The following is a 16,792-nucleotide window of genomic DNA, read 5'->3' as shown; positions in this document are numbered from 1 at the left end:
ATTTACAGTTATCTTATGCTGATAGCTCACAGATGTACAAACAGTTCAGGAATACAGATGGCGAATATTGTCCTGGGGTGTGTTACCAAGAGTGTCGTATGTCAGACACGGGAGGTAAATGTCCTGCTCTACTGGTGAGACCTCTACCAGAGTCCTGTGTCCAATACTGAACAAACTGGGGAGAATCCAGAGGAGAGTTACAAAAATGATAAAAGGTTTGGAAAGCCTGACCTATGAGAAAGGTTTTAAAAACTGAGCAAGTTCAGTCTTGAGAAAAGATGACTGAGGAGGGACCCCAAACAGTTTTAAAATATGTTAAGAACTGTTCTAAAGAGAACCAATTGTTCTCCACGTCTGCTGAAGGTAGGACAAGAAGCAATGGGCTTAATCTGAAGCATGGAAGATTTAGATTAGATATGGGGAAAATTTTTCTGTCTATAAGGGCAGTTCAGCTTTGGAACTGGCTTCCAAGGGAGGTTGTGGAATCCTCATTATTGGTTTTTAAGAACAGGTTAGACAAACACCTGTCAGGGATGGTCTAGCTCAGGGGTAGGCAACCTATGGCACAGGTGCCGAAGGCAGCACGCGAGCTGATTTTTAGCGGCACTCACACTGCCCAGGTCCTGGCCACCGGTCCGAGGGGCTCTGCATTTTAATTTAATTTTAAATGAAGCTTCTTAAATATTTTAAAAACTTTAGTTACTTTACATACAACAATAGTTTAGTTATATATTATAGCCTTATAGAAAGAGACCTAAAAACGTTAAAATGTATGACTGGCACATGAAACCCTAAATTCGAGTGACTAAATGAAGACTCGGCACAGCACTTCTGAAAGGTTGCCGACCCCTGGTCTAGATTTACTTGGTCCTGCCTCCGCACTAGAGGCTGAATTAGATGGCCTCTCAAGGTCCCTTCCAGCCCTGCATGTCTATGGTTCCATGTAGGTGGGGTAGAAAGAAAAATGGAGGAGATTTTATTCCTGCGGGAAGATGCCGATTATTTTTGGTTTTTTCTCTTCTATCAGCATGTGCTGCTCAGGGGAGATGCATACAAATAGGAATGGTGAAGAGAAGTAGTTCATCTGTTCATTCCCCACCTGCTTTTGCCATCACTGTGACCTCCATAGAAAGCAGCAGCAATGTCGGAAACAAGGGGATTATAACTTTGAGCAGCCGAAACCGATTAACTAATTCTTCATAACTAGGAACAAGCGAAGCAAAGCACAGAAGATACACAGGGCCCTGCGCAGGCATAATGGCTCTGGACTCCACAGCAATCTTTCCCAGGAGACATCAGCTACTCTGTTAAAGGGCTGTGGTTAGCACCAGATTCGCAAGAGCCTAATACTATACCCGTGTTCCGGAGAACCTTGCTGAACCTGAATCAATAGGTCCAATTTCCAGCATTTGGTTTTATTCTCTATTTCTCTCCACTCAGAGGCTGCCTTTCAATTCACTGGTGGTGTTAAGCGAATCCAACTCTCTCTCTCATGGAAATAAACTACACAAAATACTCCCTATGAGCCACTGCAGCATCCAGCCGCCCTTGCAACACCACCATTGCAAGACGAAGTGAGAGTTTCCATAGAAGTTAGCATCGGCCCTGCCTCTGGGAATGTGCTAGGTCGGTTCAATGATAAAAACACTCCCTTCTGTGTCTCTTCCCCATCAGGGTCCTGGCAGCACTAGCAACAGTCAATATCCTGGGTGGAATTCTGACCTCAGTTTACACCAGGCCATGTCTGCAGACTGCGAGGACCTGCCCTCCAGCCTACAAAGGGAGTGCAGAGGTGTAGCAGAAGGGTAAGACTTGGACCCATATGCTGAAAAAGCAAAGTCACCTGCAATGCCTCTCAGCCTCAAGACTTCATCTCAGGAGATGAGGCTCAGAGTGTTTCCCTTTCATCAGGACAAGGACCACCCCTTCAAAAGGAACCCCACGCCGGCCAAATGGCCTTTCCTTCTCTCACACACAGTCGGAAACGCGCGGCCTATGCTAGTACCTCTCTCGATTAACTCAACGACCTGGATGCGAGTCACTGCTACACTCACCAATCACGGCACCAGCACCTCTTCACTATCACAGCACACGCAGGTATCAGTCCAACTCCCAAGGGCAAGGATGAAATAAGAACCCTTCTGGCACCACGCAACACCCCCATCTGCAGAACTGAAGGTGGGGGAAGCAATCTTATGCCACTTCTCCTCTTGTAAGAAGTTAGAGCCATGGGTGGGAGGGAAGAAGAACTGATAGGTGGCCACTCTTTGTACACTGCCGTGCGACGTGTTATTAAATGCTGCCTCCTTTGCTGACATGGTGCTTTCCATGGAAAATTCTAGTTACATTCACTTTGACTAACACATGGGAGCTGTTCTGGAAACTTTTTGTAAACATCCAGGAAAGCATCCCCCATGTTTAATCATACGGAGGAGTACCTAGTTAAAAACACTTGGGTCTGTTTAGCATTTAAAAGGCTTTCTGATAACAAAACAAAACAAAAAAAAAAAACCTAAGCAAACCGCTCAGCCGGTTTGAAAAAAAAACAAAACAAAACAAAATAATGGACCAGGTGGCAACCCCAAACTTCTTGCAACGGAGAAGGAATCAGATCTCATAAAAAGCTTTGAGCGCCGGCTAGAGAAAAAGCTCTCTCTACAAGGGAGGTCAAGTTTTAAATAGAGCAACTGACTGTTCGGCAACTGACTGTTCGGCCATCCTCCATCCCAAATCTTGTTCTCAATTAATGCCCAGCTCACTAGTCCCCCGCATACCACACTTTTTCCTCTTGTGATTGCTGTCTGTGCATTTTCTAGCAAACAAACCATTAGGAACGTTCACAGACAGAACAAGTTTTAAGTGAATACAAGCAAAAGTGAATTGAACTTGTGTCAGAATGCACACCAGAAAAAAAACACACTAGTTCTCAATTATAATCAGTCCAACCACAATGTAACGAATGGTTTAGAGAAGGTAGATTGTTCATTACAAGGTGGCAAGTTCATAACTGATAAAAGGAGACAGTTTCCCAAACAACACAAAATTAGCATGTGGAACTCACTGCCACAAGTTGTCTGAGGCCAAGAGCTCAGCAGATTTCAGGAAAAGACTAGACATGTATATGCATAGCAAGAGTATCCAGCGTTCATAGCAAATATTAATGAAACAAATAAGAGTTTTGGAAGTTCTATAAAACCCCACACTCAGGGCATAAATCAACTTCGAGCTCCTGAGAGTTCAGAGGAAGATTATCTCCTAGGTTCATCTCATCTGCAAGGCTTCTTCCTCTGAAGCAGCGGGTGCTAGCCACTGTCAGAGACAGGACACTGAGCAAGCCGGAACTTGGGTCTGATCCAGCCCAGCAATTGCTATGTTCCTAGAAAGAAAAGCTCAACTGGCTTCATGAGTTATTTGCTATGGGGGAGTCTCTTGGTTCTCTGAAGGCTGCACACAGGAGTTTAACACACAGATGTCATGAGGATGTGACAGTTAACCTCCTGCGAACCACAACCCCTAGAAACCAATAAGACAGCGAGCGAATGAACCCAACACCCATCTCCCTCCTCTATCTCTAGCCTCATTCATTTTCTACCTAGACACGTATGGGGGGCGCCCATCACCAGAGCACATGAGGTAGGGAAGCATGATCCACATTTTACACGTGAGGAAACCAAGGTACAGAGACCGGGTGACTTGCCCATACTCCCACAGGGGCCGTGGCAGAGCCAGGAGACAACAAGACCATTCTTCCTCATGGTTTATGGTGCCAGGCTCTCCACACAAGACCATCTATCCAGACTGATCACATGCCCCCCATATCACCAAGGTTTCTGAGCCCCTCCCAAGTACTGAGAGCAAGCGGGAACATCTCTGCCTCCTCCTGCTTAGCTCGCAAACACATACCCACGGGTAACTGAGGACCCTGCCCTCCGCTCGTACCTCTGAGCTAGGCAGGTCGTCAGACACGACACTGGGTATAAAATGCTGGTACCGTAAAGGGAAGAGGCACCGTGGTTTAACTGCTGCCAAGGAGTCGGGAGTACTACAAAGGCATCAGCCTCCAGAAGAGGAATGTCGCGCCGGTTGCGTCGCTCAAAAGTCTACCCGAAGGCAATGAAAAAGCAGTGCAGGTGGGTGAGAAATGGCCTCTGGCCCCTCCCTCTCCCGATCTTGAATCATTTGCAAACGTGCAAGTGTATGGCTCGGGGGATGGGTGATTAATGGCACACAGAGCTTTCTACCCTGGGTGTCATCTGTCTCGCTCCACCTCACGTCCATAACGTCTGGAAGTCGCTACTTGCTACAGGCCTGGGCGAGATGACGGGGGAAAATGGCATCAGTCTCACTAACAGTCAACACAACGAGCTGTGCTCTGTGCTGCACGGGTCTCAGCCCACGTTCCCAGGGGACAGGGGTTCACACTACTACAGTTGCAGCCCTTGCTGGCAGTCTCAGTAGAGGCCCAGATTTTGACAGACTGCGAAGGGCTCTTCACAAAGAACTGAGAGGGGCTAGGTCAGGCTGGAGGCCGGCTGGCAGAGTGGTCTTGAGGAGCTGACACTGCCCGGGCTGCACCAGTTCTGAGGATAGAGGAGTTCAGTTTCCAGGACTGTCACTAAAATACCTCTCGCTAGCACTGAAGTCACTCTCACAGCAAGCAAAAGAAAGTTCTCTGCCTTGGAAGCTGCGTCCGTATCACCGAGTTCTTTTTCGGACAACTAGCTTCAAGCTTTCCTTGCTAGTGAATGCTGTATGTTGGGGGCTACGTACCCGTCAGCTCTTCTCTGCACTTTAATGGACATTTGCTTTCTGCTGGAGGAAACTGTTCAAGAACTAGTCAGTCTCGTGTCTGTGCATGAGACAGAGAAGGAGAAAAGAAACCCTTCTTGTTGGCTGTCTGACTTCCCTTCTGATACACCACGTTAACAGCAAGGCTCAGCTCCCACAGAGCAGGCTGTCTACCCCAGCCTCGCTAACACAAACCTGCCAGCTGCTTTTCTTTCCTCAGAGCTCTCATCATTAACATGGATTTTGCAGCCCCACCCAGCAAGAAGGGAGTCTCGTTCTTTGACTTCCCACTCACAATATAGTACCAGCGTGGCAAACTTCCAGCACTGTTGAAAAGGAGAAAACTTTGTATTTAAAATTTTGCATGACATAGTCTATGCAAAAAACTTTTAAAAACACACAAAAGCCCGTGGTAGGTTAACGAAGCACCTTCCAAGGGTCAAACCACACCTCTCAAACTCTTGTCTGAGGATGGAGGATGGCTGGAGAATTGGACGGGCAAGTTGTTATATAACCCAAACCCCCAATACGCAGTTTCCCAAGGTCAGGAAACCCCCTTTTTCATTTCTATGTGTCCTAATAACATTTTTTATTCAAGCTAAATCTTTTGATTTCACAAAATGTCCAAAGGCACAGGCTTGGCAGGGGCAGGTGAGGACTCAGTTCCCTGCAATTTAGGGCTAAACCCATTACTGTTGGAAACCATGACAGGACTCATTTACTATGAGCCAATCACGCTGAGCGAGAAGGTTTCACTCTCCGGAATGCCCATAACCCTTAGACAGGGGCAGAGTCAGTGTTCCACTGAAATAACAGTCCAGCTGTGAAGCGTCGGCACCATACAAGCCCAGAAGTTGGAGGCAGCTCCTGCAGAGATTGCGGGAGGAAGAAAGCACCTAAGAAATGGAAAACAAGCTTTGGAAAGGCTTAAAACATTCCCAGTATCAGTAGGATCGCAGTTCTGCTTGGCCTTTCCACCTGTGGAGGAAGATGCCTCTTCCTGAGCCAGATTTGCGTTTCGCAGCTACACAAACAAACAATCCATCGAACAATAAGGCCTTCTTTTCCGTATACAGCCGGGAGGACGTGAAATCCCCCTACCACATTTGATGTGTTTCTACCTCTCTTTCCTGAAGCAGGAGGAAGAGGGGAAACAATGACCTGAACACAGCAGGAGAAAAGATCTATCCCCCATCACTCCATGGGGATTGAGAAAGATAGCTCACTGAGCCCAAATTCAGAGACGACTTTTTATTAACTGCAAGCTGCAGAGCGTTTTAATTACCAAACATTTTTCATAAGTATAGTTTCATCCCCAGTCCCCTTTGACCACATACTACTGAACCTGACGTAGTATCGCTAGATACATTTGATAACACAAGCTAACTCGCTAGCAACTTTAGGAGTGGCATGAGCATGTTTGGCTTCCACATTAATGCCCTGACCTTGCAAAATTTAAGTGCATGCATAATTGATTTCAATGGGATTACTCACATGCAAAAAGGTTACGTGTATGTATAAGTCTTTGCAGGGCCAGGGCATTTTCCCTTTAGTCTGGAAAAGAAGACAGAGGGGACATGAGAACAGTTTTCAAGTACATAAAAGGTGGTTACAAGAAGGAGCAAGAAAAATTGTTCTTAACCTCTGAGGATAGGAAAAGAAGTAATGGGCTTAAATTGCAGCAAGGGAGGTTTGGGTTGGACAGCAGGAAAAGCTTCCTAACTGTCAGGGTGGTTAAGCACTGGAATAAAATGCCTAGAGAGGTTGTGGAATATCCATCACTGGAGATTTTTTAGAGGTTAGACAAACATGACTGGGATGGTCTAGATCAGGGATCAGCAACCTTTGGCACACGGCTCGCCAGGGTAAGCCCTCTGGCAGGCTGGGCCGGTTTGTTTACCTGCTGCGTCCGCAGGTTCGGCCGATCGCAGCTCTCACTGGCTGCGGTTTGCCGTCCCAGGCCATTGGGGGCTGCAGGAAGTGGCGCAGGCCGAGGGATGTGCTGGCCGCCGCTCCCTGCCGCTCCCATTGGCCTAGAGCGGCGAACCGTGGCCAGTGAGAGCCGCGATCGGCCGAACCTGTGGACGCAGCAGGTAAACAAACTAGCTCGGCCCACCAGGGCTTTTCCTGAACAAGTGGTGGACCGGCTTTGAGAACCACTGGTCTTGATGACCTCTCGAGGTCCCTTCCAGCCCTATGATTCAATAAGATGGCATAGCAGAAATGCATGTTATTCACAATGAATTTGAAATGTTCAGAATTGTTGCTTTTCATTCTTAACTGGCAATTAGTCCCACTTTCATGTCGTTTTCATAGTATGTCAGTACCAGTTTCAAGGAGAAATGGGCCCCGAACGTTAAAACTGCTTTGTCCACAAAAACTAGTGACATATCATAATTTCCCTATGTTTTTACAGCCACCTTCCCAGAAGTGTGAAAATTTTGGAATGGGGGAAAAAAAAAGTCATATGGCATGTAGTATGTTGAACACAACTGGAGAAAGAAGGTCAGGTGTCTGGAGGAACCTACCCCGGTGTCCTCCAGGAGCTCAGTAACACATACTGAGCCCAGACAGCTAGCTCCCAAACTCCAGCATATAACAGCGTCCTCTCTGCATGCTCAGTAAAGATCTCTTTCCTACAACTCTGCCTCATTACTTATTGCTAGTGAAGCACTGTGCCTGCGATTTGTGTACTAGACTCTTCAGAATGCAGCAGCTACCAGCATGAACCCATGGCATGATGCCTCTAGGAACTTTGGATTTAATTAAACACTCTGCAGCCCTGGTTTCCAGTGACACCCAATGCTGGTACTGAGCCCTAGCAAAACCACAAGAACTCCCCAGGGCCCGCCTGGCTTGGATTTAAAGAATTAAGAAAGAACTGACAAAAATGAGCAGAATAAAACACTTCTGTTGCCACTCAGAAGAGAAAAGGCAGAAGCAGAATGGACTGGAATGAAATACAAAGCAGTGACAAAACCGCAATGGAGAGCACTAAGCAATCAGGAAAATCATTTGATTGGCTGCGACGAATAATTTAAGAACATATGTAGAACTAGGAGGGGCCCTGATATCGTTCATAATGGTTACAATGCTGAATGCAGTTTGATCTTAAAGAGGATACTCTGCAGATCAGAATTTTTAAGAAGTCTTTGGCAACGGTGGGGTGATGACAGTTATAATTATCCTGGGCAGGTAGGTGGTTAAGATATTTCACACTTCAAGTTTCCTGGTAACTGGCCACCAATAACTCCTGAACGCTTACTAGAATTCCTATAAAGTTACTTGGTGCACAACCCGGCTTCCAATTTTACACCACCATGAAATGTTTGGCGGATTCCCACCCCGGTTTATCCTCTTCCTCACCCTGTTTCTCAGTAATTACTGGTACCATCCAACATTAAAAAAAAATTTATTTACTGAAGTATCTAAATCACTCGCTTTAAAATACTTCCTGTAAACAGCTCTAAGAATGCAAGTGCCTATGCAAAGCCAAGTAAGGAACCGAGCAAGTGAAAGGAAGCCTCGTGGAGCAGGAGTAAACTCTGGAGCATACAGGGTTACAGCAGGATGGAAAGATGCCCTGAACCCCTGGAGAAACTGAGTGCAAAGGGAACAATAAACTGCATTGCCTCCCACTTTCCTCTTCATAGGCCTTGTGACAGCTCTGGAGCTGCTCTGTAATAATTTATGAATAGTGTATGTTGACCTGGTTATTGGCATGTGGACACTCACACATTGGTTTAGTTTAATAGGAAAAACAAGCAGGAAGGAAGAGAATGACTCAAGATCAGCGCTCCTCAGCAAACATCTGAAAGTGAAGGAACAGGCCCAGACTTTCAGCTTTGAAGATTTTAACCCCTTCCCAGCCAACCTGCAAAACTAGTTTTGTCCCGAAGGGCCCAAGCCCAGAAATGCAAACGAACCGAACAATACTGGCAGTTTAAAATGGGTTTCTCTCAAAAGAAGGGGGAGTTGTTCAGGCCACTGGTGCAGGGGTGTGGGGGAGACTGAAGAAATTAGGCCTGTCTAGGCTGCCATCAGGGACAGTACACCTCCTGGTACGACATCTGGCTGTAGACCACATGTTGTATCAAAATCCTGTTTCTCTAAATGCTTTGTTCCTGTTGTCAAAACAAACCCCACTTGGGTTTTAAGAAGGCTGTTCTGGTCACTGAATACCACTGGTCACAGACTCCCACAGGAAAGAACCCCTGGGACCCAAACTCAGGTGGATCTGCTGGGCAAGCACAACTGATACACAGAGGACCCTAGCCCAGGCTTGGTCTCAGCATGGGAGAATGGTGCAGCTGCAGCCCAGGACAGGCAAAGACACGAGGGCTTATACCCACGGGGGTGCCCTCAAAGGCCAGGAGGGGAGAGCGGCGCAGATCGCCCTGTACCTGTGATAGGCCTTATTGTAAGTGACGACTCCGTTATATTTTTCACTCCCGCCCTCGCCAGGCCTGCTTTGGTGCCATAATATGGAAACAGCCAGGCCCTTCCTGAACTGTATTATGGTGACCACCCGGGTCACTGCCTCTTATAGTAACAAGGAGTTGGGTCGGTTACTGCACAGCAATGCACTCTTTTATTAGCATGCAGCTCCGGTCATTTGCAGAGAGGGCGGGTGGGCCAAAGGCCGTGTAGGGAAATCTGAAGCTGCATCCGCCCCCAGGAAAACAGCCTGGAAATACCTGCTATTTGGTGCACCACACTCCCAAGGCAGAACGCAGCAGCACCCGGCTCTTCACACATTCGATGGTGATTAAGAATCATTCCGAGAGGGCTGGCTGCCTTGTATTCGGAGAGGGAAATGAACTCCCCTACAAGCCGGGAAATCCCTCCCACTCACTCCGAACACTTTTTGTTTAGTTTCTTTTAAAAGGCCCCGGCTCTGTGCCAAACCAACAGCCCGAGGAAGCTTCCCGAGACATCAGAGCTTCCCGGAGGAACCTGCCCGTTCCCAAGGCACCTCCGCAGTTGATGCTCAAAGGGATGAAGCGACAACAACAGCCTGCGCTTCTCTAACCCATCTGAGAGGCACACAGCTCCTTAAATATTATTTACACTCCCGTAGTGCCCAGAACCCCAGTCAAAGGTCAGGGCCCCACTGTATTATTCCCCCCAGCCCAGCACACACACTCCCCAGGTATCCTTGCTTGAGGCATGGGGAAACTGAGTCACGGAGCATGTATGTGATTTACACAAAGGTCACAGAGCGAATCAGCAGGAAGGGAACCCAGGAGTCCTGACTCTCGGGGCCACCTGTTGGTGGTGGGGGGAGGTTGGTCGCTGGGAGCCACCCCTCCCCAGCACTGCCTGAGGCTGCCACGGGCTGTTCCAGGGGGAATCCTCCTAACAGCAAGGCGGGGAGGGGACCCCCCACCCCCACCCCATTGGCTTTGCATGGCTGACGGGCAGCAGAGCCTCCTCCTGAGGCAACCGCTGCACGCCCCCAGCAGAGCCTGCTGCAGCTGCCAGGGGCCCGGCCCGGCCTCTCCCCGCCTCGTGCGAGCTGACAGCGCTGCCACGCGACATGCAAGGCAAATCCCTGGGTCAGCCAGACAGCAGATGCATGGGGGAGGAGGGGCAGCGCCTCCCCCAGGCTCTTCCTCCTCCCTGGGGCTTCCCCCACCCCATTAGTCGGCACGCAATTCCGTGACACCCCCCTCCATATCGTCTATCTGCATCTTCCTTCCTCACCCCCCCCCCCCGCTCCCTCTAATCAGTTGCAATCCATTGCACATGGGTTTCATTAGAAAGGATGCAAATGCAAAACGGCTCAGCGGGAATGCATGCTGCCCAGGAAGCTGAGCGGCTCTCGGGGCTTATTCCTCTCCTCCCCTCGAGACAGACACACTCCCTCCCTGAGCAGCAGTTTACAAGGCTACCAGCGGCACTTGATGCATTTATTGGAGGGAGGGGGGAATAAAAAGGGGCGGTGGCAGCCAGGGGGAGCCCAGTGAATACAAGGCTGGGAGCCAACGGGGGGGGGGGGGTTAGCGTCTCTCCCAAGAGATACAATCCCGAGCAATGCACTGGGAATGGAAGATTTGCAATTCAGTGCAAGGGAGGAGGAGGGGTGTTGCAAGGTTGGGGTCGCCCCCCCCCCCGCATCTGTGCTGTGGTCTCTCCTTAGAGGAAACCCCTCTCTTCCCCGGCTCCTGCACAGACGCTGCCGGCCCGCTCTCTCCCCACTCACACAAAAGGGAAGCAAGAAGATTTTTGCATCAATGCTCGCACATTTCTAGCAGCAGCCCGGGCGGGTGGGGGAGGCTGGCTGCAGAGCCAGGGTGCAAAGGGGAGGGGGGGTACTCACAATCTGTGCATCCGAGTCCCCCGCAGCAGCGCAGCCCTCCTTCCCTTTGCTGAGGCACATCCGTTCCCCTTCACCCCCCCTTTTTTTTTAAGCTCCAGAATCGACACCCTTAGAGAGACGAGCTTGGAGAGGCTGGCAGGGGCTGCACTGCGCACGCGTCCCCCGGCCCCTGCGATTGACTTCCTAAAGCAACTGCATGCCGTTTTTTGCACTTCCTCACGTCAAAAAGCAGCCGCCCGGGCACTGCCTGGGGCAGCGGCAAGCCCCGCTCCTGCGCCTTCTGCAACCGGTCCCTGAACCGCCGCCAGTGCCTCTTCCTCTGCAAAATCAACACACGGGGCATCCTCTGCCCGAAGTTGGCGCCTCCATCCCTCGCTGCTCCAGGGTTGCAAGCCACTAACCTCCGGCTGGACCACGCTGCCTCGGTCCCTCTGCGAGAGATGCATTCATTTTCTGTTTGCATTGGCCGCCCGGGTGGGAGAGCGCATCCTTCCTTCCTTGCACGTTTTGCAGGTGCAAAGGTTGTGGTCAGCGGGCATGACTCTGGGGCAGCATTGGCTGGAAATACGGGGGGGGGGGGGTGGAGGAAGAATGGTTTCCCCGTATCAGGAGGGTTGTTTGTTGAATGGGGAGTATATGTCACTAAAAATCGGATCATTAAACTCCTAGAGAAGAGAAAAAAAAAAACGTGCATCAAAACTGCATCCTCCTCCAGCGGGAGAAATGGTCCCTTTGATTGTTTTAAACCCATTTGCTATGCACAGAGCAAGGGGGTGTTTTAGGTGCACTCAGAATGTGCCAGGAGAATGTTTCAAATAGGCCTTAATGGGCCTGGTTCAGTGAAAACCCAACACGACCCCCCCGACCCCCCTCATTTGAGTAACAGGACCCCCAGCTCCCACGCAGGCACTACCCACTTAGACCCACATGGACAAGGCCTCTGGATATTTTAGACGGAGTATTCCCGGCAGAATCTACCTGTCCCCCTTTCGCCCATTTGCTCGCACCCCTCATTGCACTGGGGAATCTTTGCTCCCTTAGGGCCCGACTCTGCAATCAGTCGCAAAGCCCCCCTTGACCTCAACGGGGGCAGGATCGGGCCCTTCCAACACACACTTTTCCAAATCGTCAAAGCACCCCCCATTTCAATGATGCAGCTGGCAGCCTCTCTGTTCCCCGCCACTCCCCATCCCCCCGCCAGTCAATTCCCAGTTGCTGGATTTGCTTTAGGATTTAATTTCAGCTGGAAGCTCTGACAAGTCTGGTCCAACGCTCCCTTAGGAGCTTCAGGACTTGGTGACTTTTCATTTCCCCAGCAAGTCCTGTTTGTGTTCCTTGGCCGGGGGCAGCTTGTCCACGGGCCCCCCTCCCCCAGTTGAAATACTAGTAAAAGGAACAATAACATTTGGTTTAAAAATGTCTTTTTAAAAAAAAAGAAGAAGGAGGAAAGCACTTGCTCGATACAGACTGTGGGACAGGGTCCCAAATTCCATACAATGGAGCATTGTGTTTGAATAGCAGCAGCTTGTCCTTATTATCTACTTCTTGAACATGGACAGAGTCTGGGGAAGGAAAGTATCTTTGTTAAGTTACAATCGCCACGTTGAATAACCAGGAGCCCTGAGCTGCTTTGGCTTAGATGTTTTGCCAACCATTTCCCACTCCTCACCCCTAACTATAACGGAGTAAAGTACATTTTCCTACCCTTAGAAGGGTACAGCACCAATTCGAACACTTGGTAGTAAATTCTGGGACAGCCAAACTTAAGCTGACCAGGGGTTTGAAAGGGAATCAAAGAAGTAGCGGGACATCTCACCTGAGCAGGTTTGGTGACAGGTTATAATAGTTTACTGTAGTTTAGAGGCATTTAATGACTCAAGGAGTGATCAACTGCACTGCTCAGCTTTTCATGGGTCTAAAAACAAATCTTCTCCAGTGTATCTAAAACCAAAGCTTCTCAAGTGGCTAATTTTACCCAAATCAAGTGTAAAGACCTAAAAAAAAGAAAGTACTCTGTTTTGTTACCTGTATTGTTAGACATGAGTCTGTCATAGGCCTGCAATGACGTTTCTCAATGCATTTGGCTGACCTGGGGGTTGAGGTGAGGAATTGCACAGTAACTGAATTAAATACCCACCACTATCCACACCCCACACCATGGCTGGAGGGGGACGCATTCATTCCAGGATTGTGTCAAGTATCAGAGGGGTAGCCGTGTTAGTCTGGTTCTGTAGAAGCAGCAAAGAATCCTGTGGCACCTTATAGACTAACAGATGTTTTGCAGCATGAGCTTTCGTGGGTGAATACCCACTTCTTCGGATGCATCCGAAGAAGTGGGTATTCACCCACGAAAGCTCATGCTGCAAAACATCTGTTAGTCTATAAGGTGCCACAGGATTCTTTGCTGCTATTCCAGGATTGGTTTGCAGTGGGCTGTAATAGGCTGTAATACGGAGTACATCCAGTAGGTGTCACCCAACTCCACCACTAGACGAGTCTCCCATTGTATCAGCCAAGAGCGTGATCCCTGTGAGGGATTTCCTGATGCCACTGGAGATTACAGCTTTATCATCTGCTCTGCACTGCATCTCCAAGTCATGCTGGCTAGATGGCCGTTTCTAATATATAAGGATTGGTAAGACTTCAATGTTCATTAAAACAACATTCACAATTACATGGCCTTAGCCTGAGTTGCAGGTGGCACTGTGTAGATTCTACCGTCTTGCAGGCAGATGTGCCAGGGCCATAGACACCCATGACCTTGCCTAGGAAAAGGCAAACGGAACCAAAGGCTTTCAAGGAATATCTGAGAAAAGCGTACATGATGTGTAGTGTTGCTGTTCCTGTTAACAGCTATAGATACCGGCCCCAGAGCCAGCTGCATTTCCATGGTGGGGAAGTGAGCCTGTTATTATTTGTGTTGCAGCCATAATGTTCTAGGCACTCTGTAGTCATCAAAGAAGGGACAGTCTGTGCCCCATGAGGGACTTGCCATCCAAAGAAATCTCTTATCTCCCCCACCGGAGTGTTGTGAAGCCTCTGGCAGGGTCTAATTTTGGCCTCCGTCACTCTTATTTAGTGGAGTGTTCCTGGAGCTACTCCAGAATCACACTGGTTTTTTTAACTGAGGGTGGAACCTGACCTTTGAGATGCTTTGAGATCCTGAGAGACAGGCATACTAGAGAAGCACACCATGTTATCATAACAATAACAGCTCACAGAAAGAGCATCTGAACCTTTGACTTCTCCATATATAGAAAGAATTCCAGTAACTCCAGGCAGAATGTCTACCGGCAGGCAAGCCTCTTTCAATGAATACCTGAGAACAGACTCAGCCAGTCTCAAGGCTGAATTGCATGGCACCACTCCCTATTGAATCCTTTCCCCCATCACCTGCAAACCAGCGTGTGATGGAGAAAGAAGCTGGAGCATGGTTGCTCCAGATACATCTCCAGGAGAAGCACTGCGATATCACCATCACCAGAGATGCCAAAGGAGAAGACGTCTCCAAGTTGCTATCCATTTGTTTCAAGGTTGTGCACCCACAAGGATTAAACAGTTAATTACACAGAGTAATTTTGCGCTGCTCTGGAAGGTATTTATTGAAAAACCCTCCCTCCGCTTACATTTACACATCCTACCCTGATGATCCAGTAAGATTTTTCCTGCTGAGTGCATCCCTGCGGGGGATGGATGCTCTTATCACCTTGAGAGGAAAGATCCTCATTTAGACAATGTCTGCTTACTCCTTACTCCTACGGAAGTCAATGGAAGTTTGGCCTGAGATAAGGCCTGAGAAAAAAATTGAATAAGGGTTCAGGATTTGTCCCTTTGATAGTAGCGCCTCATTTGAGTTAGTGCAGCGATAGTGGAAGTTATAGAAAGGACTGGAGAAGTGTGCACAGGCTTTTTATAACATGTTAAAATAATTAAATGGGAGATTGGCTCTCAGAGACAGACATTGAGGGTCAGATTCTCCCGTGTCTCTGTGTCTGAGATCCACTCAGTGCAGGGGAAGCATCTTTGCAGACTAGCCATTTGTTGGGAGGATACTATCTGTACGTCTCCTCGTAACCCATTCCTTGTTTATGGATCAAGGGTCCGCTAGGGAGTATCAGAAAGCTTCCAAGTGCTATGTTGGGCATTTGGGGTTCTGATTTAGCCGGCAGATAGATAAAAATATATGTAGCCAGGCAACTCCCTGGCGACTACTTGGGTGGATGCTGAGGAGCAGAGTTATTCCAGGAAAGGTCGACACTTTCTTACACTCAAATGATTCCTTCTGTCTGCCTTTTCCTGATGGCCTGATGTGACTTAGTGTTGGATGTTTTCACCCAGGCTTGACCAGGCCTCATCTCCTCTTTTTGTCTCCTTTCAACACAGACACAGATAACATACGGCTCAGGATAATCCATCCTTTTCCCAGGATAGCATCATAGGAGCAGAGCTGAAATTTGGTGCAGAGATTGTCCTCAGCCCTCAAACACATAGATAATGCCACAGGTTGGAGCTCTGGAGTGCAGATCTCATATAGGCCATAGAAGAAAGAGGATTAAATGAGGGCCTTTGCGTATCCAAAGGCTTTGTCTCCGGGGACCTCTTATAAGACTAGTGGATACTTACAAACACTGACAAGATTTTTTTTTCTCCAGTCTTTTCTGAGTCTTGCAAAAAATAGGTATAGCAAAAGTTGCAGAGAGAAGGAAGGGCTGGTGATTGTGTGCCAGGAATGGGATTAAGAACAGACTGTGGGGCTGTCGCCCCAAAGAGCTGTGTTTGGCATGGCAGAAACAAGATGATCAGCTCTGCTGAGCAGTAGCACAATCAAACCCATGCTATGTTCTCAAGAGAATTATTTATATATTGTGACTTGCCTAAGAATTGCTTTCTGTGTTGGGGAGCTTCCAAACTGCATTCTGTTCACAAAACAAAATCAAACAGAAGTAACACTGGTCAGTGCAAGTCAGAAATAGAAGTAGGGCAAAAACCTTCTTCCAGTGTTACTTTTCAGAATTGAATTAGTTTTATTGCCAGCAGTGACAGTAGTGACTAATGCTCTGCACATCCACAGTATCTTTCACCTGAGGATCGCACAGGGATTTACAAAGGTAGTTGTTCTTAGCACTGATTTACAGCTGAGGTGATCAAAGCACAGAGTTTAAGTGATTGACCCAAGATGACATAGGGCAGTGGTCCCCAATCATTTTGGCTGGCAGGCGCCAGCCGAAGGACCACTGCGGCGGTGGAGCACCTGCCGAAATGCCGCCAAATTTCGGCGGCATTTCGGCGGTGACGCCTCGCGGTGACGCCGCTTGCCATCAACAAGCGACGTCATCGAGAGGTGTCCCTGCCGAAATTCGGGGGCGACGCCTCTCGATGGCATCACTTGTTGGCGACAAGCGTCGTCATCGAGAGGCGTCCCTGCCGAAATGCCGCTGAAATTCGGCGGCATTTTGGTGGGTGCTCTCCCAGGGGCCAGGACGTGAGTGCATTAAGATGCCCCCGCGGGCACCATGGCGCCCGTGGGCACCGCGTTGGGGACCACTGACATAGGGAATGGGGAATAAATGAAGTTGGAAATTGCAGAGATGGGGAGAGAATGCAGGGACCAGATCTTTGGGTGTGGCTAAGCTGTTCTTTGGGCAGGACCCCAGTCAGGAGAGGTGGCTTAAAGACAACTTT

This window comes from Mauremys reevesii, linkage group 13 (assembly GCF_016161935.1).
Source record: "Mauremys reevesii isolate NIE-2019 linkage group 13, ASM1616193v1, whole genome shotgun sequence".
Lineage (NCBI taxonomy): Eukaryota > Metazoa > Chordata > Testudines > Geoemydidae > Mauremys > Mauremys reevesii.
The sequence above is the reverse complement of the archived record's forward strand: the minus strand, read 5'-3'. Positions refer to the sequence as shown.